The 26,827-nt window shown below is 43.9% G+C and overlaps 1 protein-coding gene across 7 annotated transcripts in view; it reads right to left on the reverse strand.

The window, feature by feature from the left end:
* Nucleotides 1-26,827, reverse strand: part of GPATCH8 (G-patch domain containing 8) — a 984,951-nt gene that overhangs the window by 622,162 nt on the left and 335,962 nt on the right. Inside the window, exon 1 of one of the 7 annotated variants that reach the window (XM_044055090.1) lies at nucleotides 21,076-21,098. The exons of the other annotated variants lie outside the window; for them this stretch is intronic. The gene's annotated coding sequence lies outside the window, so the exon portion shown is untranslated. Of the gene's footprint in view, nucleotides 1-21,075; nucleotides 21,099-26,827 lie in introns of those variants that run through there. 7 annotated transcript variants of the gene reach the window in all.

A 26,827-nucleotide genomic window follows, 5' to 3' on the forward strand; every position in this document is an offset into this window, starting at 1 on the left:
CCTCCTCTGCCCCTGGAGGGGGGTTCATCATGCGTGTCCTGAAAGAATCCTTGGGCTTTTCGGAACCACATCTTTCCTCCCCTTTGACCCTTGGGGTAGGGTCTGGTAGGGGTGGAAAAACGGACTCAGACGGCAAACTTGAGTCTTTCCTTCCTGCTCACACCTGGTCAAAGTTTCCTTAACTTTGGGCCCGAAAAGGGATGAGGCATCAAAAGGGGGTATTTACAAAGGATGACTTGAAGGACTCCGCGAAGGAACACAAGTACATCCAGGAGTGTCTCCCTAGAGCAATTCCTGTAACCGCTGCCCTACTCGTTCCATCCGCTGCATACAAAATGAGGCGCATGGACGAGTTAAAGGGTAGCAAGCTGGGAGGCAACTTTATCTGAAGCTACTGTACCCTGAAGAGCATTGCACAGCTCTCTAAGGAGATCTCTTTGCAGTCTTGTAAAATGGGTTAGATAGTTGAGCGAACACAGTGCAAAAGTCGCTGAACTTTTAACTGCGCTTTCCATATCTATCCATGATCCTAGAATCTGTTAGGAGGATGGATAGAAGAGGAAGTTTCTGAAATTTCCTTTTTGGTGGCTGCCGCCACCACCATGGCATCAACTGGCACCCCCTTGGTCAGAAAAGGTTTGTCTTGGGGAACAGAGATAAATTTATTAGGCCTCCTGGGGACAGGCTTCATGGTGTCCAGAGACTTTCACGCCCTTCGTGAGACCAGCTGCATAAGCTCATCAAAGGGTGGAGACACCCAAGAGGTGGAGGGCTGAGACCTGAAAGCCTTCAGGAGAGCTGACACGTCTTCAGTAGGGTTGGTGGACTGCCAGTCGCCCCTCTGCCTAAGGATTCCTAGTATCTCAGCAAATGAGATAAACTCGGGGGGGATTGTGGGGATCCTTCTGATTCATCCAAGTCGGTATCAGATGTCAGGGACTCCTGTGGGAAGTCTAGATGCTTCCTCTTACAAACTCTCTTCCTGGGAACCTCATCAGTGGGAGCTTCTGGTGAGGTCTCGGAAGAGCATGGGCCACCCAATGGGGATTCCTGCGGCTTTGGGTCTCTACGCTTGGCAGGGATCTGTGAAGCAGACAGGTGCTTCAGGAGAGGAAGAAGCCAGACCTGAGGTCAAAGATGTCTTAGGAGGCTTAACTCTCCTCATGGCTTCAAAGGCATCTCTGCTCCGATGCGAAGGGACCGACGGATCCGAGGAAACAGTCGATACCCCCGGCACCAGGACAGTGGGCTCCAAGCCAGAGGTATGAGCCAAGCTCATCTGAGCCGAAGCCCTGACAGGCAGAGTCGGAACAGACAAGTCGGTCCAACTATCCTACCTGGACTGACCAGAGTGTGTCGGCTCCTAGATTCCTCGATCTGCACCGAGAACATCACAGTAAACGGAGCCGAAGACACTGGAGCAGGCATCGGCTCCAAAGGCTCCACGATCAACATGTCCGACTCCTCCGGCTCCGAAGGACTGGTATGGCTCAGAGGAGGAAGAATATTAGCTGGCAAAAAGGTCTTCGGCTCCGAAGCCACTTGGGTTGGAGCCGATAAAAATTTAGCAAAGGCCGTGGCTGTAAAAGCTTCTGCACCACACGATCCACAACCAAATCGGAAAGGCTAATGGATGACCGAGATGAATGGATCAAAGGTGGTACAGACTGTAAAAGTGGAGATTTTGGTATTTCAGATACCGGTTCCAAAATCGGGGACCGGCTCCAAAAAGACAAGACAGTCGGCTCCGACGTCTGTAGAGCGATGTCGAAGACTTTCGATTTTTTTGATTCAGTAGAAGTCTTGGAAGACTTTGAGGACTTACTGGATCCATCTTGGTCACTCAAAGCCTCCTGGAAAGAAGGTTTCAGTAAATCCCTGTCAATCAGTTTCCTCATTCTCTCTTGGAGAACCCTAGAAGAAAAGGAATGGCATATGGAGCAGCATTCTTGGAGATATAATGCTCCTAAACAATAAACGCAGTTTACATGACTGTCTGTGACGGACATTTTCTGCCTACATTTAGGGCATTTTTTAAACCCGTGACTTAGGGTGTTTGTCCTTATCAGCCATTTCAACAAGCACAAAGTTATTAGGGTGCTGTAAAAGAAAAAAAAAAGACACGCCCAACAATTAAGAGTAACAAGCCCTGCTAAATATAAATGGCAAACACACACACACTAAACAATTTGCCTAAATGGTAAAGAGTATAAACAAGTTGTGACAGAAGTCACTATAAAATGCACACAACTATAAAACAGTTACTAAGGTACACACCTTATCTAAATTCCAAAGAGAAAAAATTGAAAGTTGCGACTGAAAAGGTCACTAATTTAATTCTAAATACTAATCTAAAGAACAGCACACAAGTACTTGAAACACTAAACAAGGCCTAAATAAAAGAGGCCAACGAGCTAAATACAAGATAAAAGCACCAGGGAAGGGAACAACAAAAGCTATAAGAGCTTTATCTAAATGTCTAATATAAAAGGAGAAACTATTTAAATATTTTCAAACATTAGCAATAAAGAAAGGTTTTACTGGCCCGAGCTAGTGAGAACCTTCCATCTACTGCAGTGGCAAACTAGATCTGAGGTAACTAGGTGCATCATGGGATAGGGACTTGGCCTCGAGCTATCTGAAGACCTCATACTTTGTAGTATGCAGACTCAGAGCTGAGGATCGGCTCCGAACCTCATCTGTAAAAATGAAAAGCGAGATGGAACAACTTCACATCGATGGTTCTAGCAGAAATCCCTCAGCCCCTAAATCGGGGGCTGGCGGGACGTCCAATGACAGAGGGGCAGAAGAGGTAGGCCTTGTAACTTTGGCCTTCCTTTTAGGCGGCTCCACCACAACGGCAGACTCCAGATCCATACACACGGCTAGGCGTTTTAACCTCTGGTTCTTGACAACTATGGAGAGTTTTCAGTATGAACGACTGGCAGATACTACAGGTGGTGTAGTCATGTTCACAACAAAGTTCATGCGAATCTTTCTGTGGAATTTGACGTCCGCACCTAAATTTCACCTTTCTAATTGACATCGGCTAAGCAATAACAGCAAGCAACCAGAGCTCCAGCAAAAAAAAACAAAGGCTTCTCCCCAATGGGGTACTTATCTTTAGACAGCTTGAAAACAGCGGAGGGAAGTGATCGATTTGATGTTCGAGTGCAGCAGAGTTGTTCTGGGGTCTATGCGTGCAGACATCACATTTAAGGACCCTGGTTTATGGTCCTGAGTGTAACATCCCACGCACCTGGCAGCAACCATGTTTAAGCTTTTGCATTGGAGCTGGACGTTCCGGTCGCCTGAGGAAGAGGATCCCACAGTAAGAATACTGCAACATGGGAATAGAAGGACATCCTTTTTAACCTCTTGGGAGGAAGGCAAGACTGTCTATATACAAAGACAGGCTCAGAAAGATAATTTCTCTGTAATTTGGGAACAGGGGAAACAAAAATGTTTCAATTCCTGTAAGGTGTTATCTTTCTCCTGCACAAACTTAAGCTCAGCAGCTGCAGAACCAAACAGATGTTTACTGTCAAGAGGAGCAATCATCAATTTAGTCTTAACATTAATCAGGCAAGGGTTGGAGGTGAAGCCAAGAATAAAGCATCAAACAGAACCAAAGGCAGAGAAGAAGCATTAGCTGCATCATAACTACATTTAATAGATGGACAAGGGTCCCAAGGTGGTATTTAGGAGGGGGAAGACCATTAAGAATTTTTTAGAACAAGCTCCCACATATAGTGAATATGGTCATAGCAACAAGAGAGCAGGTACATACAAATCTGGCCATTGTAGGTATTCCCCTGACATTTTGGAGGGCGATCACATTAGTATAAAAGGGATGTTTATCAAGTCCAGAGGTTTTTGTAATTGAGAGAGTTGTGGGGTTGTATATGCTGCTGTTAACTGTGCCAATGTTGGCAAAACTAAGAGAATAATCAAGGAACGTATACACGAACACAAAAATGACATTAGAAAGGTGCATTGCAGTAAAGCTTTGGCCAAACATCGCATGGAGTTCCCTACCCACAATTTTTGCTTTTTTGTACTTGAACAAGTGTTGCAAGACACTAGAGGGGGCCCCTGGAATGTCATTTTAGAGGAAAGAGAAAGTACAGTTTTGTACCTACCATAAATGTAGATGTTAGAGTGTAAACACTGCTGCAGTCATTACACTTGGGTTATCCTGCCGTCAGGCGGTCCCGCCGTCGGCCAGAGTTCCAAAGTCTTGGTCCGGCGTCAGTTGCTGTCGCCTCCTCCCGGACGTCAGTGCGCCAGGGGTATACAAGATGCAGCTGACGCCATTTTCTTCAGTTTTTCTTGTCCCAGATGTCAGGTGCCCCCAAATAGGTAGGCAATAGAAATTGCTAGTAAAAAATACAAAAGAAAAGCAAACAACCAATTTTAATTACCAGCAAATACTCCCCATAGGTAATAAAGGGTATAAGACCTAGGTAAATGCCAGAAAGTAAGAGGGGAAGGAGGGAGGGTAACCTGGACTGCAGCGGTGTTTACACTCGAACATCTACATTTATGGTAAGTATAAAACTGTACTATGTTCATCGTGTTACACTGCTGCAGTCATTACACTTGGGTGGAATCCCAAAGCTGAGGTAAGAAGGCTGGATCTATAAGGCATTAGGGGTGGCTATAAGGCCCTGTAGTACAGCAGTGGCGAAGCCAGCTCTGGATTTGGAGTATAAAGGCAAATGGTAATGGTTGGTGAAGGTATGCACAGAACTCCATGTTGCTGCTTCCAAAATATCCTTGGTAGGTACTCCTCTGAAGTAGGCAGTAGAAGTGGCTGTTGCCCTAGTGGAGTGAGATCTAATGCTGCTAGGTACAGGTTTCCCATGGTGGGTACAGCAGAAATGTATATAGTGTTCTATCCATTTTGAAATAGTCTGCTTTGAAATGGCTTTTCCCTGTGCTCCTGCAGCGTATGCTACCAATAATTGCTCAGATTTTCTGAAAGCTTTGGTTTTGTCCAAGTAGAAGCGTAACTGTCTGTGACTGTCCAAAGAATGTAGTAGTCTCTCCCCTTTGTTCTGTGGTTTTGGATAAAAAGTTGGCAAGTGAATAGTTTGGTTTAGAGCCACACTTGATACCACCTTTGGCATAAACGTAGAGTTGGTTCTTAAAGACACCCTGTCCTGGTGGAAGATGAGGAAAGGTTCCACTGCCATTAGTGCCTGTAATTCTGAAACTCTTCGTGCTGATGTTAGTGCTGATGTTATTGCCAGTAGCAGAGCAGTTTTCCAAGAGATGTATTTTAATTCTGCTGTGTTAGCTGGCTCAAAAGGAGGTTAATTTTTCCAAAACAAAATTCAGGTCCCAAGTAGGTGCTGGTGCTCTATGGGGCGGTCTTATGTTTTTAGCCCCTCTGAGGTATTGTTTGAGCAAAGGATTAGAAAAAATTGGTGGATCTGTGTTGTAATGAGCAGAGATAGCTGAGGCGTGGATCTTGATGGATGAAAAAGAGATGCCCTTGTCCAGCATATCGGTTAAGTATTGCAGAATCTGAGGAATGTTTGGGACTAGAGGGTCAAGGCTGTGCGCTTGGTTCCAGGCACAGAATCTCTTCCATTTGTCCGAGTATGCTTTCCTGGTGCTAGGCCTTCTGGCCTCCAGAAGGACATCCATAAAAGCTTTGGAGAGAAGCACTGCTTGCTTGACTAAGGAATTTTCCATGCAGCTAGATTTAAGGTCTTTAGCTGGCTGTGAAGTATCTGATTGTTGTGTCAGCAACTGTGGGATTTGTGGTAAAATCCAGGGTGGTTCTTGTGTCAAGTTCTTTAAGATTGGGTACCAGTGCTGGCGTGGCCAGTCTGGTGCAATCAATATCATTTTTGGCTCTTCCTGCCTGGCTTTTATGAGTACCTTTGGAAGGAGAAATAAAGGGGGGAAAGCATATACTTGTAGTTTTTTCCAGCTGAATGAGAGGGCATCCACTTTCCATGCTTGTGGATGGTAGCTCCTTGTGCAGAATTTCTGTAATTGGCAGTTCTTCGGGGTAGCAAACAGATCTATGTCCGGGCTCCACCATTTTTGTGTTATCATTCTGAATATTTGTGGGTTCAGTTCCCATTCGTGTGGGTCCATAATGTTTCTGCTTGGGTCATCTGCCAGTGTGTTTTTCTCTCCTGGCAGGAATTGTGCTTGCAGATGAACTTGGTAGTTTAGTGTGCCCCCTTGCTTCTTTATGTACCACATAACTGTGGTGTTGTCTGTCTTTAATAGTAATTGTCCTGGATGCGGTAGGTCCTTGAAAGCTATAGCAGCATTTTGTACAGCTAGCATCTTTTTGATTGATGTGGAGATGTCTTTGCTCTGTGGGCCACTCGCCCTGGATACATTTTCCTGCCATGTGTGCTCCCCAGGCGTAATCCGATGCATCTGTTGCCAGTGTTTGCCTGGCTGTGGGTTGAGTGAAAAGCTGTCCCTTGTTGAGGTGACAAGCTTGTGCCCACCATCGAAACTCCTGTTGTAGGCAAGGAATTAGTGGTATAACTGTTTCCAAATTTTGACAGTGTTGAGACCATACACTCTTTAGGTACCATTGTAGTTTCCTCATATGCAGTCTGGCATATGGAATTAGAAGTATGCAAGATGCCATGTAGCCCAAGGCCTGCAGAATTTTTCTTGCAGGGAGTTGGGTCTTTGTTGCCATTAACTGAAAATATTGAGTCAGTTGTCCTTGCTTGTCTGGCGTGAGATAAGCCATCTAGGCCGTTGTGTTCAAGCTGGCACCCAGGAATATTATCTGTTGTGTGGGCACTAGTTTTGATTTCTTTTAGTTTACTGTGTACCCCAGGCTTTTACGTACGCCAGATGCTTTAGTAGAATGTCCTTGCTCTCTGCTTGAATCAGGCAGTCGTCCAGGTATGGAGAAATCTGAATTCCTTTTTGCCTGCAAAATGCAATTACTGGTGCCAGGCACTTTGTGAAGACCCTGGGCGCAGTAGATACGCCAAAGGGCAGTACAGAGAATTGATAGTACATTGAACCAGCTAGAAATCTGAGGTATCTTCTGCAATTTTGTCTGATAAGGACATGCAGGTAAGCCTCTTTGAGGTCCAAAGTCACGAGCCAAGCTTTCTTGACCAGCATGGGAAGAAGCTGCTGTAGTGTCAACATCTTGAATTTCGGAACATCCAGGTAAGTGTTTAGTGCAGAAAGGTCCAGAATGGGTCTCCAGGCTTTGTCTTTTCTGGGAACTACAAAAAGTCTTGAGTAAAATCCTTGTCCTTGTTCCTGTGGTGGTACCTTTTGAATAGCTCTCATGTCCATGAGTGCTGTAATTTGTTTTCGAGCCTCTGCCCACTGATTTGGTGGCAGATTTGGCATTCCTTTTAGCCTTGGAAAGGTGTGGAAATGGAACCTGTAACCTTGAGATACAATGTTGAGAACCCATTTGTCTTTGGTGATGCAATGCCAGTTGTGATAGAAAAGTGCCAGTTTTCCTCCTAAGGGGGCTGCCAAGAGAGAGCTGTTTGGCAGCGGTAGTGGAAAGTCATTGAGGCTGTTTTTTATAAGGTTGAGGCCTGTCTTCCCCTTCTTTTTGGCCTGGTGTGCCCCATTGTCGAGGCCTGTAAGGACCTTGCATCTGACCTCTACCTCTTGGATGTCTGTATCTGCCCCCTTTGAGGTCTATCTGTGACTGGAAAGGACCAATTCTTTGTTGGCCAATTTCTGCTAAAACGAGGAGGCTGAACCTGTAAGAAATCTTTCACTGTTTGCATAGATTTTGACTTATCCTCCATCTTCTTTAATACCTCCTCTGCCTTAACTCCAAACAGCACATCCCGTTGCAAAGGTGCATCCAATAGTTTGACCTTAACATGATCTGGTAACGCATGTTCTTTTAACCAAGCATGCCTTCTAATGACAGAGCCTGTAACTGCTGCTCTACAGGAGGCCTCTAAGGAATCAACGCACATTGCAAAGTATGTTTTCCTACTTGTTCAGCTGCATGCAATAAATCCTGCATTTCTTTTAAGTTAGGAGGATCTGAATCTGGAAGCATCTTTTGTTTCAACTGAGACATCAAAAGTTACTGATATTTTAGCATGTGAAACAGCCAATTCAAGGCTCTCATTGCTAAAGTGGCAGACGTATATACCTTCTTTCCCCATCTGTCTAATGCTCTGGAATCTCTGTCAGACGGAACTGGGTTTTTTGCTGATGAGGCCTTAATCCCTTTGGGTCCCTGAGAAATAATTTCAGGGTCAGCAACAGGGCTTTTGTACAGAAATTTGTGAGAGCCAGGGACTCTGTAATATCTATCAGGTTTAACTGGGGCTGGGGGTAAGGAGTCAGGGTTCAAACTGGATTCAGTGTACACATCATCCACAATATCTAAAACTGGTGGGATAGCAAGGGGTCTATGTTGGGGCAATAAAAGAAGTCTTGAGTCTTTTCTTGGATTCTGAGTATTCCTGGCCTTCTCAATGGAAATGCTCTCTCATGGTATGTAAGGTCTCCCCAAAGGAGTAATCCTCAGGCGGAGAGGCTGATGGAATTGATTCCTCAGCATCAGAATCCTCATAAGGGGATAAAGAATATCCTAGGTCCGAGGAAGAGTCAGAGGAAATGGACACCTGGTCAGAAGATTCATAGTCTGCATCCTGCCTGGGCCTTTTATCAGGAGGGGGATGGGACCCCCTGATCAGGGTGATTAGGTCCTCGGCCATTTTTAGCATTTGTTTCTTAGGCATGGAAGCCTGTCCTGGAGAAAGTTGTGTCTGTTTCTTAGCCTTTAAGGGGGGCTTTGACTCAACAGAGCGTTTAATAGTTAACTGTGTAGGTCTGAAAACACCCTCTGTAGCTGTGGATTGCTCAGCTACTTCGGTTTCCTCTATAGGTTTAGGATCTGTAAACTGAAGCCATAGCCATAGGCCATAGGGTCATAGCCATAGGGTAGTACTAAGCTAACTGCCCTTGAGAGCCATTTTAAGCCTAGCCAGTTATCCCCTGTGAGATTCAAACGCTGTACTTTGTGTTTGTAAGACAAACACCTTAACCATTAGGCCACCCTCCCTAAAGGCAATGAGGGCTACTAACTGCCCTTGTGAGCCATTTTAAGCTTAACCAATTATCCCTTGTGAGACTCAAACCTTGCACCTTGTGCTTGTAAGGCAAACACCTTAACCATTAGGCTACCCTCCCACTAGGCCTAGTGCGTCCGAAGGCCCAGCCAGCTCCACGTGCGAGTCGGAGGCGGTCTGTGGAAGCGGTCGTCAGGGGCTGCGTAAGCGCTTCGCTGAAAACCAGAGAACCGGCGACTGGCCTAGAAGATGCCTCGTCGTCCGTTTTGGGCCTTGGATGCCTGTCCTTGTGCTTTTTATGCATTACGGTCGTCGGAATTTCCGATGGCATGGTGTAATTGAACTTTCTACCAAAATAATGTCGGGCAAAATCAAACAGACGTTTAATAGTGTGCTTGTTAAACCTAGCACAAAACCGACAACCAGTGACTTTGTGGTCAGGGCCTAGGCATGGAATACAATAGGAGTGGAAATCCTTATGAGGTATTTGCTTCCCACAAGAAATACAGTTATTAACTTTTACTGACATCGGTCTGAGGCAAGAAAAAGTTTCCCCAATGGGGTACTTAGCTTTTTTAGAAGACTTCGGTTCTGGATTCGGAATGAAAATCTCAGGAGTCGGCCGACCAGCACCTGCGAACTGCTTCTGCTTCGGGCACCGCGCGGCAAGAAAGACTGAAGAAAATAGCGTCGGCTGCATCTTATATACCCCTGGCGGACTGATGTCAGGGAGGAGGCGACAGCAACCGATGCCGGACCAAGACTTTGGAACTCTGGCCAACTGCGGGACCGCCTGACGGCAGGATAACCCAAGTGTAATGACTGCAGCAGTGTAACACGATGAACATCTGCATTGGCAGCTCAGACTGGATGCTACTAACAATCCAGGTTTAAATGACGACTGACTTTAGCCAGTATATTAAGGCTCAAGTCTTATGTGGTATAAATTGGGTTTAGTTTTTTATTTCAGTTTAATGTTCCTTGACATATTCCACATTATCATCATTATTTTTTTTATTTTAAATGCTTTACAAGGTTTAGGCATCATTGTGGTTCAGTTTATTATGTACTATGAATTTTTTTGTGGTGTGTGATTATGTTTTCAATTTATAGTTTTGGTTTGTTTTAACATTTAGTGTGTATTGGTGCTTTAATAGTTTTTATCAGAGGCAATGATGCATCATGTGATACTGGGGAGGGGTACAAAAGGATGGTGTGCGCTTTTAGCAATTTGATTCTAATGAAGTAACTTGTTTACGAAAGCGCTTAATCCTGGTCTGCATTAAATTTATTTGCTCCTACATCTGCCTTCGTTTTTTCTTTGGGACTGCTCTGCTGTTCTTGTGTTGGATTTTTATAAAATTTACTGAGCTATTTAGTGGAAAAGCAAAAAGTCCATTTCTGGCATACCCCATCTGTGAAATAAATTTAGGAAAACATCCCTGTTCAACATCCACTCACATGGATCTGAATTTGTCCTTAGCTCATTTGCCAATCATTTTTCCTGAAACGGAGTGTATTATGCCCTGAGGGTCATCTCTGACTCTTTGGCAAGGACATACATTGCACTGCAAACCAGCATAAGATGTAGGAATTTGTGTACAATGCACTCCCCACACTGATGAACCACATGACTGCTGGGTTGCAGGCCATGCTGGTTAAAGGCCCCTTGTTATCAAACGGGTCTGAAAAGGATTATTACCCTATTACAGCCACAATAATAATGATGTGTCTTTACCACTGGTTGTAGTCCCATGTTGCTTGGATCCACAGTTCCTAAGCGAGCCCACAAGTTATGTTGGAGGAATCCATGGCAAACATATCAGTGTCTGTATCTGGTCCAAACAGCATCCGTAATTGACCAGAACCTACTGAATTCACCATTAGAGCTTTCTTGACACAGGGATACAGGAAAATGGAGAAGTACAGAGACCACTTCTGATGGCACTGTTTTACAGATACCACTGCAGCTTCCTCATATATAGTCTTGCAAGGAGTGTCATTAGGATGGAAAATGCCATGTGGCAAAACATTCTTGGAAAAGTAAAGCAGTGTCTATAGTTGTTTGAGCCTCTTCACAGAACTAACAATAGGAGTTATTTCTGCTGTGGAATGATCACCATGCAAAGTTTCTCAAAATACTCATTCTACCAAAGTCATAGCTACTGCTAATTCTTTTCTGAGATAAGTTCCCACCACAGAAATTTTGGGGGCTGCTATTGGTCCTCTGTTCACACCTTAACTAAACATTACAACTTGCCTGTCTTTACCAGAACTAGAAGTGGCTTTGGCTCTGTAGTTTTGCAGGGCATTTTAATCTCGCCAACCTACCCCTTTTACAGATTTTGGAATCTTCCTACACAGTTAGTGCTGCAACAGTGAAACACAAAAAAAAAAAAAAAAAAAAATAGTACAGTTGTGGCTACTTGCCATAAATGTAAATGTTTCCATGTCTTCACTGTTGCAGTAGGTCTTCCTTCCCTCCTTCCACTATGTGATCCCTTGTGGTTGAGGTGGGCACCACTTTCCTATCCCTTCTCCTTCTTAATCTCCATCCCCCCTTCCTCTTCAGATCTTTAGGCTACTAGTAATTCTTTAATACACTGGGAACTATTTTGGGTACCTTGTGCTCCTGGCCTGGGGCTCTAACACTGGGCCTCCTTTAGGGCAAGAATAACTGGTAAAATGACAATGGCCCTTATACCAAATGTGCTGACATCAGGATCACGGCACCTGCCTATCCAGGAGGGTTTTAAGGCTCTAGTATTTGGGCCAGCTGATGACTACCACTGTAAGGATAATCCATATTGTTATAACTACAACAGTTACACACGAACATCCCCAGGTTTTGAAAATAATCCACAGAAAAAGGTAAGATCCTTTCTACCTCCCCTCTTTATGGGACTGTGCCTGAATGAGGCATTCATCCAGAGACAGGCAAACTACTTGAATTAGGCACTCTGTAAAAACTCTGGATGCAGTAGTGGATACAAATGGCAAGGAGATAAACTAATAATGGCAGCCTCCTCTCAATGAGAAAGCAAATGTGGCACCTGTGAATGGGGCTATGTAAGCAGGTATCCTTGAGGTCCATAGTAACTCTCACAGCCTGAGGCAAAATGAGTGGTATGAAGGCTTGAAATGTCAGCATCCTGAATTTTCGAACAGTGCATAAGTTTTAAGATTGACAGGTCTAGAATGGACCTCTACAGACCGTCTCCTTCTAAGCACTAGAAAGAATTATTCTAGAATCTACTGGCATGGTCCTATTTTGGGGTCTAGAACTTCTATCTGCAAAAAAAAAAAAAAAAAAAAACAACAAAAAAAAAAACAAATAAATAAATAAATAAATAAAAATCTTGAAGAAGGATGGAACCTGGTCTTTAGCACTTTCCCACCTGACATTTCTGGTTTCTTCTGAGCTGTCTAACTTTGAAACACTAGCATCACTCAACTACCGTTTGAGATGATTTACAACCTTCTTATTCACTGGGCTGCTACTCTTGCTACCCCTGGAGTCCGAGGGGTGGAAAATTACATACTTGTTACTGTTCCACTGAAAGGAAAAGGTTCTGAAAGCCATCAAGCTTCCAAATGTAGCTTCCCTGCCATTTTTTTCTTATATTGACACTTATTATTCTTAGTTTGCTTATCTTTCCTTGCCTCCAGCAATAGGACCCACACTTAGATGGGCAATTTCTATCATATCTAGACATGGGGGAGTAACAAGTGCAGTTGTGTACACTTACCATAAATATAGATGTTCAAGTGCATTCACTGTTGCAGTCATCACATTTGGGTTATCCCTGCCAAGGTAGCCCTAGGCCGGCATGAAAACCAGAGGCTTAGTATTTCTGCATTGGTTGCTGTTGCTTCAGGACTGACGTCAGGTCATCAGTAGTATAAAGTAAGGCAGCCGACGCCATTACATCAGTTTTTCTTGTCCTATCAGGGGCCACCAAGTAGGACCCAGGTTCTGGTGGAAGAACCCCACCATGAGAAAGTAAATACCAACATGTCCCTTGTTAAGGAGAGAGAAGAAAGAAGAGGGGGATGGAGGGAGGGAAACCAGGACTGCAACAGTGAATACACTCGAACATCTACATTTATGGTAAGTGTACACAACTGTACTACGTTCCTCATGTTTCACTGTTGCAGTCATCACATTTGGGTTGATTCCGAAAGCTGAGGAAAAGGGTGGAGGCAGTCAAGGAAACTAGGGGCTGGCTAGGATGCCCTGCAAGACTGCAGAGGCAAACCCTGCTCTGGATTTGGAGAAGATAGGCAGTTGGTGAAAGTGTGAACAGATGTCCAGGTGGCAGCCTCCAAGATGTCCCAGGTGGGGATTCCTCTGAGGAATGCTGCAGAGGTGGAGGCTGCTCTGGTAGAGTGAGTTCTGACCCTCTCAGGGAGAGGTTTTCTGTGTTGCTTGCAACAGAAATGGATGCAGTGTGCTATCCATTTGGAAATTGTTTGTTTGGAGATAGCTTTGCCCTCTGCCCTGCAGCAAAACTAGCCAGCAATTGATCAGACTTTCTGAAGGATTTAATCCTGTCTAGATAGAATCTGAGCTGTCTGTGTACATCTAGAGAGTGCAGGATCCTTTCCCCTTGTTCTGTGGGTTAGGGAAAAAGGTTGGCAAATGAATGGATTGGTTGAGAGCCACACTGGAAACCACTTTGGGCATGAAGGATGGCTTAGTCCTGAAGGAAACCCTGTCAGCATGGAAGATGATGAAGGGCTCTACAGCCATGAGTGCTTGTAGCTCGGAGACCCTTCTGGCTGAAGTGATGGCCAGAAGGAAAGCCGTCTTCCTGGAGATAAATTTTAGCTCTGCTGAAAATGCTGGTTCGAAGGAGGGCAGGGTGAGCTTTTCCAATACAAAGCTAAGGTCCCAAACTGGGGTGGTGCTCTTATGGGTGGCCTCAAGTTGCTAGCCCCTCTTAGGAATTGTTTGATCAGAGGGTGTGAGAAAAGGGGCTGCTCAGTAGGGAAATGAGCAGAGATAGCAGAGGCATGAATTTTAATACAGGAAAAAGAGATACCACTGTTTAGCAGGTCAGCTAAGTAATCCAGGATGAGAGGGAGGGAGGCCTGTGCTGTATCGGCTCCCTTAGCCTGAATCTAGCTGCAGAACCTTTTCCATTTGTCAGCATAAGACTTTCTAGTGCTAGGGCATCTGGCCTCACGTATAACATCTAGAGCCTGTTTACTGAGGTTGGCAGATTTGCTCATTCGTTAGGGAATAAGCCAAGCTGCCAAATTGAGGGTCTGCAATTGGGGATGCATATATTATATTACATACATTCCTTGGTCTGCAAAAGGCAATGGACAGAGCTTGACATTTTGTGAAAACTCTGGGAGCAGTAGATAAGCCAAAGGGAAGTGCAAAAAAATGAAAGTGCAGAGATCCTGCCCGGAAACGCAGATATTTCCTGCATGATTCCCTGATAGGAATGTGGAGGTAGGCCTCTTTTAGATCTACGGTGGCTAGCCAAGCATCCTTGGAGAGCATGGGTAGCAGCTGCTGGAGGGTGAGCATTTTGAATTTTGGTATCACCAGGAAAGTGTTTAGAATAGATCGATTGAGGAAAGGGCGCCAGGTGCCCTCTCTTCTGGGTATCAGAAAAAGTCTGGAGTAGAAACCTTGGCCTTTTTGTTTTGTAGGAACGTGGTCTATTGCCCTCAGAGAGAGCAGGGAAAGGACTTGCATTTGCGCATCTGCCCACTGGTTTAGAGGTAGATCTGGGAACCCTTTTGGAGTTTGAAGGATGTGGAAACAAAATTTGTATCCTGGGACACTATGTTGAGGACCCTGTGGTCGTTGGTAATGGTGGCCCAGGTGCTTGCATGAAAGGAGAGTTTTCCTCCTAGGGGTAAGTGAAGGTGGGCAGAGAGAAGGGATAGGGAGGAGAGTCATTGGGAGTTCTTACCATGAGGGGGTGTCTTAGAAATTCCTGTTTTTGAAGTGGAGGAATTCCACTGTTTTGATCTCTGCATTCCCTGTAGCTGCTGTCTGGGGGGGGGGGGGGGTCTGCTTCCACGGGGTCTGGGCTGAATTGACCTGGTGGGGGCAGGAAAGGACCAGTGCTTGGAGAAGCAATGCCTGTTGAACTTGGGTGGCTGTATCTGTATGAACTGTCTGCATAGATTTAGCTTTCTCTTCCATCTTTTTAAAGACCTCTTCTGCGTTAGTGCCAAATAAGTTGTCTTTGTGCAAGTATGCATCCAACAATTTAGATTTAACATGGTCTGGCAAGGGCTGTTCCTTAAGCCATGCATGTCTTCTAAGGACAGAACCGGTGACTGCTGCCCTGCAAGAAGCTTCTATGGCGTCAAACCCACAGTGCAAGGTGTGTGTTTAGTTACTTGACTTGCAGAATGCAGTAACTCTTGTTAACTCTTTAGATTCTGCACAAGCAGGAAAGGAAGACCCTTTTTGTTTGAGGAGTTCCAGGGTATGTTGCTGAAATTTTAGCATATGGAACTGACAATTTAGTGCTCCGATAGCAAGATTAGCAGAGGTTTATATTTTTTTACCCAACCTGTCTAGTGCTCGGGAATCCCTATCTGAGGGGGTGGGATTCTTAGCAGAGGTTGCTTTAATTCCTTTAGGCCCTTGAGAAATTACCTCAGGGACAACAGTCGGATTTTTAAAAAGAAATATGTGTGAGTCAGGTACTCTGTAATAGCGGTCTGGTTTTCTGGGTGGAAGAGGGAGGGTGTCAGGAGTCAAACTGGACTCCAGGAAAACATCCTCCACAACATCCAGGACTGGGGAATGGCCAGGGGTCTGTGCTGTGTAAGATCCAAGAATCCCCCCCCCCCCCCAAGTCTCTTTTTAGACGGAGGGTAGTCCTGACGGAAATGCTCCCTTAAGGTATGAAGGGTTTCCCCAAAGGAAAAGTCCTCGGGGGGGGGGGGGCTGAAGGAATGGAGTCCCCTGTATCGGAAACCTCATAAGCAGAGAAGGGTTGCATGTCTTCATATTTAGATGCATCAGTCATCAGACTCCTGTTCAGACAAAACTACTAGGGACAGATCTCTTTCTTTTGGAAGGGGTAGCTTGGCTTCCCCTGATCAGCATGATAAGGTCTTCCATCATTTTAAGCATTTGAGACTGAGGCAAGGAAGCAGGAGCATGAGATTGGGTCGTCTGTTTCTTGGGTGTGGTTTGTACCCTGGGCCTTAGAAACTCTGTAGTTATCGAAAGAACAGTAGACGTGAAAGAAGTCATCGGTTTGTGTCAAGAATCGGTAGTGTGAAGTACTTCATCAGAAGCCAATGCCTGTTCAGCGGTTCCAGACCCATCCAAGGGGGAGACAACCGCAGGATCCTTAGTCGAAGAGTTTTGCGGCATACCGGACTCTGAAAAGGCCTTGGTAGCAGCCTGCGAATCCAGAGAATTGGGCATCAGGGGCTGCGAAAGCACCTCACTGAGGACCGGAGAACTGACGACTACCTTAACAGAAGTGTCATGTGTAGGTTTGGACCTGTGCGGTCTTGTCTCTGTCTTCGTCTTTACTTTTTTTGGAAGATCTGCTTTCGGATGGCTTACCGAAGCCATATCGGAATTAGAGAACTGTTAGCGAAAATATCTAGTTACAATAAGGGCCCGACGACGTATAGTTCTGGCGTTGAACAAAGCACAAAAGCGACAGCTGGGGACGTCGTGGTCTGGGCCTAAATAAGTGACGCAGTAAGAATGAAAGTCTCAGTGTGGTATTTGCTTTCCACAGGCAAGACAATTAACTTTTTCTGACATCAGTTAGTGCAAGAAAAAAGGATCCCCAACGGGGTACTTAGATTTAGAAGACTTCAGCTTCAATTCGGAAGATGAAACTCCGGTAGCGGTCGACCGGCACTTGTGCGAACTGCTTCTGCTTCGGGCTCTGCGGCAAGAAAGACTGATGTAATGGCATCGGCTGCCTTACTTTATACTACTGACGACCTGACGTCAGTTCTGAAACGACAGCAACCGACGCAGAAATACTAAGCCTCTGGTATTCGGCCCAGCTGAGCCAGTGAAACACAAAGAACATCAGCCGCTTTTTTGCCAGCACAATCCCCGCTTTTTTTTTTTTTTTTGAATGCTTTATTCCAGGGGTTCCCGAAGAGCAGATCCTTATCCAAAGCTGCATTAAAAAGCTGCATTTTAACATCCTCCAGCAGGGGCCGTAGCCTTAACGAGGCATGTCTCCTGATCACTAACCCCACATAGCTAGCACCCAGGATGTTGCATCCACAGCATTACAATCATCCTTGGAGTGCTTATGTACCTAACTGCCTGGGTGAGGTCTAATTCTGCCCTCAGAGCCTCACCAGACATCAGTCAAAGCTTATCTGGCCTAGGACAGCAATAAGAAACTTTAACATGTTTTTAACTAATAGCTCTGAAGACGAGAGTGGCAAGTTATATACACTTTCTTCCGAAAATGGTCCAGCACTCTGATTTCCTTAATAATGGGAAGCATACTTGGAGAAGGCACCAGTCCCCCCCCCCCTCCTTTCATCTACAGATGCCACTGCTGGATCCATTGCAGTACACATAACCTAGGAAGCTTCTTGCCGGCAGGGGGCTGGGGTATAGTTCTTGGAAGCTAATAAGAACACACCCTGTACAATTCCCAAGACTATAAGAACTGCCACAGTTTTGGAGACATCCATAGCCAATAAGAAGAAAAATGCCTTCACTGTGCAGCTCTTTTGCTGGGCATAGGAAGTGCTCTCTACCAAGAAGGGTTCCAAACAAAATTTCCTGTGTGTGTGAAAAAGAGGACATGGTGTCCATCATGACCACGGAAGTGAAAAAGAGGACACGGTGTCCATCATGACCACGGAATAGAAATTTGTGACAAGTCCAAGTCTTCCATCTTACTGTCTGGGGAGCAATCATCCTTCTCTGCAGGGGGTTCCCTCTTTCTTTCTGCATAGGCTACTTCAGAAACTGAGGTTTATTCAAAACTTTGGCTGCAGGATTCACTGGAATAACCTGAACCACGAAGACGTCCAAGGACCAGACAAGTGGGGACTAGCACAATTATGTTTCAACTTCTGAATCCTCTTCAGTGCGGTTGTCACCACGGAGACCACAGACTAAGGCTGGGATTCCTGAACCTCCATGTATCAACACTATGTTTTCCCTAACCACAATAGTAGCTACTCCATTTTCCCCTTCTGAGACAAGGAAACATACCTCATCCACAGGCACCCAAAGCAGAAGGTCTGCTCCAAATTCTAAATGCGGACTTTAGGCTCAATGGGGAATGCCTTGATCTGCAATCATAGCGCAAGGCCTCAGAGAAGCATCAAATCACTGAGACACCAGGACAAGTGGCTGCAAAGTCATCTCCCAGAGACCTACATCCTTGAACAAAACAAGGATGGTAGAGACTAATGATGAGACTGAGGTGACTTCTCCTTAGAACGTTTATCTAATCATTCCTTTTGGGGGGGGGGGTTCCTACATGTTACCATGGATGAACCAGAAGACAGCATGGTAGTGCAAGTCAAGGTTTTGAATCATAGTCTTTTCCAGTTTAAAGAGGTTTGCAGGGAATACTCCTTTCTAAGAGTTTTCAGCATAAACCACAGAGAGACTAAGCTCTCTTTATTGTGCTCAGGCCTTAAGTGAAAAATGCACAAACTATGAAGTCCTTGTGCAGGATTTGCTTACTGCTACATTATTTAATGTTCAGAACTCTTTTTCATGTATTTCTCAGACTTCAAAAATTTTGCAGTCAAAGAGGAAGAAATTCCTTTTAAACATCTCTCACTAGCTGTCTTGAGCATAAACTTGAGTCTTGCAGTGTTTGTCAAAAATGTGTCAAGTCCTAAACAAAAGAAGCATAGAGTATAGTAATATTTAGGTCAAATTTGTCTAACATAAGCTCACTTCTTGATCAGTTCCAGGGAAGAAGACAACTTACTTCATATGAATTTCAGATATTGAGTCTCTCAGTTTACATCAAAACAAACAAAATGCACTGAAGTCTTCAGAAGACACTCACCATAATTCCCACACCATGTCTAGTCTGTCCTCCCCCTGAGTCATAGGATCTGGACAACAGCCAAATGACATGGCTGCACTGTCCTATCTCAACTCCTGGACACATAGGATATTCAGGCTGTTCATTGCCATCATGTCATCCACTTCCAAGCTGCATCCTATCACTAAACCTACATTCAAGCGCACCCACTTTTAACATACACGCACATAACTGTGTGCATATATTATACAATGTATACATTTCTAATGTATATATGCGTTTATGTATGTATGTGTGTGTATACATACATATATACACAGTGTGTGTGTATGTATATATATATATATATATATATATATATATATATATACATATATATATATATATATATATATATATATACATACATATATATATATATATATATATATACATACATATATATACATATACACACACACACACACACACACACACACACACACACTTATTATATTCCAGCACAACTACATACAGAAACAAATACAAGATGAACTGTTTACCACTTCAAGTCCCACACACCCCCGCTACTTAAATATATCAGCTCCGAGATTGCACTCCACAGAACAAAATGGTAAACATACTATGTGTGTTTCATGACTGCCTGTTGTTACCTTAGTCATGTTCCCTTCTAACTTGCTATACTACAACATAACTGGGTCTATATTAGAAACGTCAAATGTTCTAATATCAACCCCTAATCAGCGAATGCTGACAACATGGAACATGCAGAACAGCGAATGTTTTCCAAGGGAAAAAAAATCGCTGTTCCGACACAAATACACACAACACAAACACACCAAACAAACAGCAATCCACACACATACACCTAAAATCCTACATCTAACCCTACATTAACTGTACACACACCACTAGCTATCCACTTACCTTAACCCAAACCCTAACCCTAAGGTCCGTCACTATCGCACACACCCCTCACCCACGCCCTAACCCTAACTCACCTACCCCGCCCTAACCCTCACGTCCAATTGCATACCTACCTGGCCCACGCCCTAACTCACCTACCCCGTTGCCCTACCCTCACGTCCACACAATCGCACACTTACCTGATCCCGACCCGTAACTTTCCACCACAGTGCTGAACATAGCGAAGCCACAGGAACGGCCAACCAAATTCCTTCCCTAGGAAGAAATTTGGTGTTCCGCAGCTTCGCTATTTTCAGCGTTCAAACAGAGGTCGATATTAGAACATCCTAAGTTGTAAAACTTCGATGTTCTAATATAGACCCAACATAACTCATGTTGGTGTAGTGAAGTGCAATCGCGGCGTTGATATATTTAAGTATCAGGGGGTGTGTGGTGGGCGCAGCCCCCCACATGGGGGTGCAGGGGGGGGTCTTACCCTCTGTTTATACTTGGAGAAAAGTAATATGGTTTGTCTTGTATTTGTTTCTGTATCTACTTCTGCTGGAATATAAGCAAGTTTTGGTATCCTGTATGTTTTTAGTATTCTGAGATTCAGTCTTCTGAACTTTCAGGTTTTGGTCTCAAGTCTTTTGAAATTTGAGATTTTTGGGCTTTCAGTCTTTTGAAGCGAACCTAATCTCTATATCTATAAACATATATATACACACATATATATCTATATATCTATATATATATATATATATATATATATATGTATATATATATATATATATATATATATATATATATATATATATATATACACATATATATCTATATATCTATATATATCTATATATATCAATATATATATATATATATATATGTATGTATATGTACACACACACACACACACACACACACACACACACACATACACAAACCCACATAAATGCATGCAGAAGTACTTTACCCCACTGAAAAAATATCCAAACCATGTGACAGCAATACTGTCAAGAAACACAGCTACGAGCAATTTCATGAGAAAAGATGATGAAAAATGTCATTTCAATTTAACTAAACTAATGCACATTAAGCCAGAAAAGTTATGTTTGCTGTACCTCTTTGAAACGATATTGGTCTAGTGAAGGGCACATTTTCAGACTTGAGTCACAAACTATACCGGTTCCAAAACTTCTGAGAAACTCAAAAAATAAATAAATGTGAAGAGTGAAAATCAACTCAGATGTACATTAAAATCTTGTATATTACTAACAAAGAAAAAAGTTATGACAGACTCTTTGCCACCTGACAAATACTGCTGTTTTAAGATGCCAAGAATTTGATGAGCAAGACTTATAAACCAACCTGCTATTAAAGAAAAAAATGCAAGAGCTACAATCTGGAATCAGTAAGCTGTGAAAAGGACTGGTTGCAAAGAAAATTAACTTCTTACAACTAATCACACTATGCTCGAGATTTATTTTTAATCCACTCATAACCAGCCAAACAAAGCAAATGGGCAAACAAGCACTTTACTACTGCAGCTTCTTTACATCACGACCTGCGCTGTGTGCCATGATGTAGACGCCAGACAGGCTACTTACCTTATCCGCCGTACACCTCTGGTAAAAAAAATAAGACATTTGCTTTCATAATTTTATGCCAGAAAAAAGTAAGACAAAAAACAATTATTATTCTATTTTTTTTAAACTTAAGAACATAAAACTACTGTTATACCTTTGGGCTGACTCATTAATAAAATACTCACATTAATCACAGTAGCCAGCAAACAGTCATTAAAGATTCTAGCTCAAAGAACAGCAAGACAAAGTGCAAACTTTTAAACATTTATTCAATTACACCAGGAAAAAAATGTATCAAAAGCCCATAACCTCGGTGCATTTGCTAACTCAGCAAAACAGACTCTAACCGTTTAATGCCTCAAAAGTTTGACTTACGACTAACTTCATACTTTTCTGATGCTATAATTTAGGCCTAGCACTAAAATTTTACTATTGTGGTTTAGCATTGCTCTTCCATATTCACTTATTCTGTTCATAAACACAAGCCAGCTAACAGGACATTAGCACTGACTAACTTAACTAAAATTCTGCAGAGACTTAATTACTATTATCTACAATGGGTCAGCTACCTGCAGAGCCTTTATTCCAATACACAAGTTACTTCTTTGAAGATGAGAGGTACAGCTGCTCCTTAAAGTCAGTAATGTGAAAACTTACTTATGAAGCTAATCTGTCTATAATTAATATTTATAAAAGTTGTATCTGTACCCATGAACTACCACATAGGCGGTAGCCTACTAAACACTGAAAGTGTGATGAGACCTTGGGACACAGGTGGACAGTGGTCTCTCCGTTGATAATCACATCGCCACAGTAGTCAGGAAATCCTTCTACGTGTCACACCTCATCACAGAGAGGCTCACCTGCAGAAAAAAAGAGGTCATTGTTCCTATCCCTCATCAGACCCATTATACGGTACAACGCCCCGTTTGGCATGTACCTCGCAAGACATCTACAACTAGAAAGGCCACAGAAATACCTTACTAAGAGAATTAGTGGCTTCAAACAGATGCCATATGCAGATGGTCTCAAAAAACTCCAGCTCTACTCTGTCGCTTATCACCTAGTCAGAAGTGACCTCTGCCCAACTTACAAAGCAATGTCAAACCCAGATCTGTTGGACAAGCTACACTTAAAGAAACCCCAATCCCACCGAGCCACACGCTCCAGGGATCTAAACCTTGCTACCACAATAAACAGAACATGCTGGAGGGAAAAATCCCTGTCACAGAGACTTCCCATGCTCTGGAACAGACTACCCATTCATGACAAGCAAAGCTCCTCATTAGCCCTCTTTAAGAAAAATCTCAACAATTGGATGGGAAATAGAAAATTCACCTTGGGGATCACTTCTGTGGCTCTGCTAGACAGGGATGTAGGAAAATAACTTTCTCGGGTGGCGAAAGCCAGGGAATTTTTTTGGCTAGGCTTATATAGGCCCCAGGGCCGATAGCCTAATACCTACCTATGAACCTATGAAACAGTGTGATTTCCATTCTGGTAGTGATCCAGTGCTCAATGTGGGTGCATAGACTTGGTGATTTTAAGAAAACATTACATCTAAAAAGTACAGTTTTGTACCTACCATAAATGTAGATGTTCGAAGATCCACATTGCTGCAGTCCTAACACTTGGGGTAGTCCGCTGTCCCAGTCGGCCCGAATACCAAAGTATAAGGCTGACGTCGGTCAAGGCGCATTTGTCTGACATCAGGACGTCAGGGTACAAATGCGCATGACCGACGTCATATCCTCAGTCTTTTCTTGCCCCAGATGTCAGAAGACCCTAAAGAAATAAGGCCAAAACCAAAAAACACAAAAACACTCCTGTACCTAAAATATGTACAATATATACAAATGTACAAAAAATAGAACCTCACCCACACAACCACCCCTAAACACAGAGGGGAAGGAGGGAGGGAACATTGGACTGCAGCAATGTGGATCTTGAACATCTACATTTATGGTAGGTACAAAACTGTACTATGTTCTTCATCTCACATTGCTGCAGTCCTAACACTTGGGTAGAATCCCAAAGCAGAGGTAAGGGAGGATGGCTAAACTATAATGAAGCAGGAGCTGCCAAAATGCCCTGCAACACAGCAGTGGCAAAACCAGCCCTGGACTTAGAATAGAGAGGAAGGTGGTAATGCTTGGAGAAAGTATGCACTGAACTCCAAGTAGCTGCCTCCAAAATATCCTTAGTTGCCACCCACCTTAGAAATGCTGTTGAAGTGGCAGTAGCCCTAGTGGAATGAGGCCTAATCCCAGCTGGAATCTCTTTGCCATGATGGGAGTAACAGAATGCAATGCAAAACCCAATCCACTTAGATATAGTTTGTTTTGACACAGGCTTGCCCTGAGAACTCAAAGCAAAAGAAACAAACAACTGCTGAGACTGCCTAAAATCCTAGTCCTGCTTAAATAATAACGCAACTGCCTGTGTACATCTAAAGTGTGCAAAATCTTTTCCCCCCTATTTTGAGGATCTGCATAAAAAGTAGGCAAATGAATAGTTTGGTTTAAAGCCACACTAGAAACCACCTTAGGCATAAATGAAGGTTTAGTACGTAATGATCCCCTATCCTTATAAAAAATCAAAAAGGCTCCACCGCCATAAGGGCCTGCAATTCAGAAACCCTTCTTGCAGAAGTAATGGCCAACAAAAAGCAGTCTTCCATGACAAGTATTTCAACTCAGCAGTAGCCAAGAGGCTCAAAAGGTTGTAGAGTAAGTTTCTCCAACACAAAATTGAGGTCCCAAGCAGGAGTAGGAGCTCTTCGTGGGGGTCTTATATTCTTTGCCCTCTAAGAAATTGCTTGAACAAAGGATGAGAAAACAATGGTGGGTCACAATCATAGTGAGCTGAAATTGCTGCAGCATGAATCTTAATGGAAGAGAAAGACAAACCTTTGTCCAATAGCTCAGTAAGATATTGAAGAGCCACACTCAAATTAGGCTCAGAAACATCCAAATCCTTTGCTGCACTCCAAAATAAAAATCTCTTCCATTTTTCTGCATACACTTTACGTGTACTAGGTCTTCTGGCTTCCATAATCACATTCAAAACTTGTTGAGGAAGTTGAGACCTGCTGTGGTTCAAAACAGAATATGCCAGGCTGTTAGATGAAGAGAGTGAAGCTTGACATTGAGCAGATGACCGTCCCTCTGAGACAAAAGGTGTGGAATCAAAGGTAAAGGCCATGGAGGCTTTCTTACCAGATTCCTCAGTAATGGGTACCAGTGTTGCCGAGGCCAATCTGGAGCTATCAAAATCATCCTTGGCTTGTCTTGTCTGACCTTTAGGAGTACCTTTGGGAGGAGAGGCAGAGGAGGAAAGGCATACACATGAAGATTTTCCCAACTGAACGAAAGAGCATCCACTTTCCAAGCTGTGTGATGATAACTTTTCGTGCAAAACTTTGGCAGCTGGTGGTTTAGTGGAGAAGCGAACAGATCTATGTCTGGAGTTCCCCATGACACTGTCAATTTTGAAATACATGAAGATCCAGTTTCCACTCGTGGGGATCCATGATTTGCCTGCTTAACACATCTGCTAAGGAGTTCTGTGCTCCTGGCAGAAACCTTGCCTGAAGAGTAAGCTGCAAGCTGAGCGCAGTCTCCCACAAAATCATTGCTTGCCTGCATAGAGGATAAGAATGTGTTACCCCTTGCTTGTTGATGTACCACATGACAGTTGTGTTGTCTGTTAGAATCAACACCTGCCCTGGAAGAAGTAACTCCTTGAAAGCCATCAATGCAAACTGGACTGCTAACATCTCCTTCATGTTGATATGTAGATGCTGTAGTCTGGCAGGCCACTTGTCTTGTATCCACTTTCCATTCAGATGAGCTCCCCAAGCTATGTCTGAGGCATCTGTCGTTAGAATCTGACTCGCCTCTGGCCGGGTCACAGAGAGTCCCTTGTTTAGGTGACATTCCTGAGCCCACCACAAAAATTCCTTTTGAATGCAAGGTATTATTTGAATGACAGTGTCCAGATCCTGGCAGTGCTGTGTCCATACATTTTTGAGATACCATTGTAGCTTCCTCATATGCAGTTTGGCATTGGGAAGCACCAGAATACAAGATGCCATGAACCCTAATGCTTGAAGGACTGTCCTTGCAGTCAGCACGGACTGATGAGATAGTTGATGGAAGTAAAGGGATAGACTCTTTTGTTTGTCCGGGGTTAAAATGGCCATCTGGGCTGCTGTATTCAGTCTCACACCCAGAAAGCACATGTCTTGAGAGGGTACTAGACTGGACTTTATTTCGTTCACAGAATACCCCAGGCATCTTAGCACTGCTATCACATATTCCAGATGCTGAAGAAGCTCGTCCTTTTCTTGAGCCAGAATCAGACAGTCGTCCAAGTAAGGATAGATTTGTATTCCTTTTAGCCTGAAAAAAGCTACAACTGGAGCCAGAACTTTTGTGAATACTCTGGGCGCAGTAGATAAGCCAAAGGGCAATGCAGAGAACTGATAATGGGAATTTCCAGCTCGGAAACGCAGATACTTCCTGCAACTGAGCCTGATAGGCACATGAAGGTAAGCCTCCTTGAGATCTAAAGTTACCATCCAGTGATCTTTGCCCAGCAGAGGTAAAAGCTGTTGTAACGTCAACATTTTGAACTTGGGAATGTCCAAATAAGTGTTGAGGATAGACAAATCCAAAATTGGTCTCCACGTGTTCCCCTTTTTGGTACTAGGAACAGGCGAGAATAAAATCCTAGGCCCCTTTCTGGCACAGGAACCGGCTGAATGGCCCCTATCTGGAGCAACAGAGAAATTTGCTTGTGAGCCTCTTTTCTTTGTAGAGGAGGAATGTCTGGCATGCCTTTGAAAGGAGGCAAGGTATGGAAATAAAACCTGTAACCGTGGTGAACGATATCCAATACCCATCTGTCTTGGGTAATAACACTCCAGTTTTCTTTGAAAAGTGCCAGCCTTCCTCCCAAAGGTGCTGCCAGACGAGAAGGCTCTGGCAGCTGAAAAGGCAAGTCATTGGGTCTGCTTACGAAAGGACTGACCCCTGCCCTCACCAGAAGACTGGGCAGGCGAACTGCCTGCTCTAGGCCTAAAAGAACCTTGAGCTCTGCCCCTACCACGTCTAGATCTACCCCTAGACTGAGAATCATAAGAAGGATAAGTCCACCCCTTAGTAGGCCAATTTCTACTAAACTTTGGAGGCTGAACCTGCAAAAAATCTTTAACAGTCTGCATAGACTTAGCCTTGTCCTCCATTTTCTTTAAAACTGCATCCACAGGCGCACCAAATAACAC

This window comes from Protopterus annectens, chromosome 13.part0, assembly GCF_019279795.1.
Source record: "Protopterus annectens isolate FY-2018-M chromosome 13.part0, PAN1.0, whole genome shotgun sequence".
Lineage (NCBI taxonomy): Eukaryota > Metazoa > Chordata > Ceratodontiformes > Protopteridae > Protopterus > Protopterus annectens.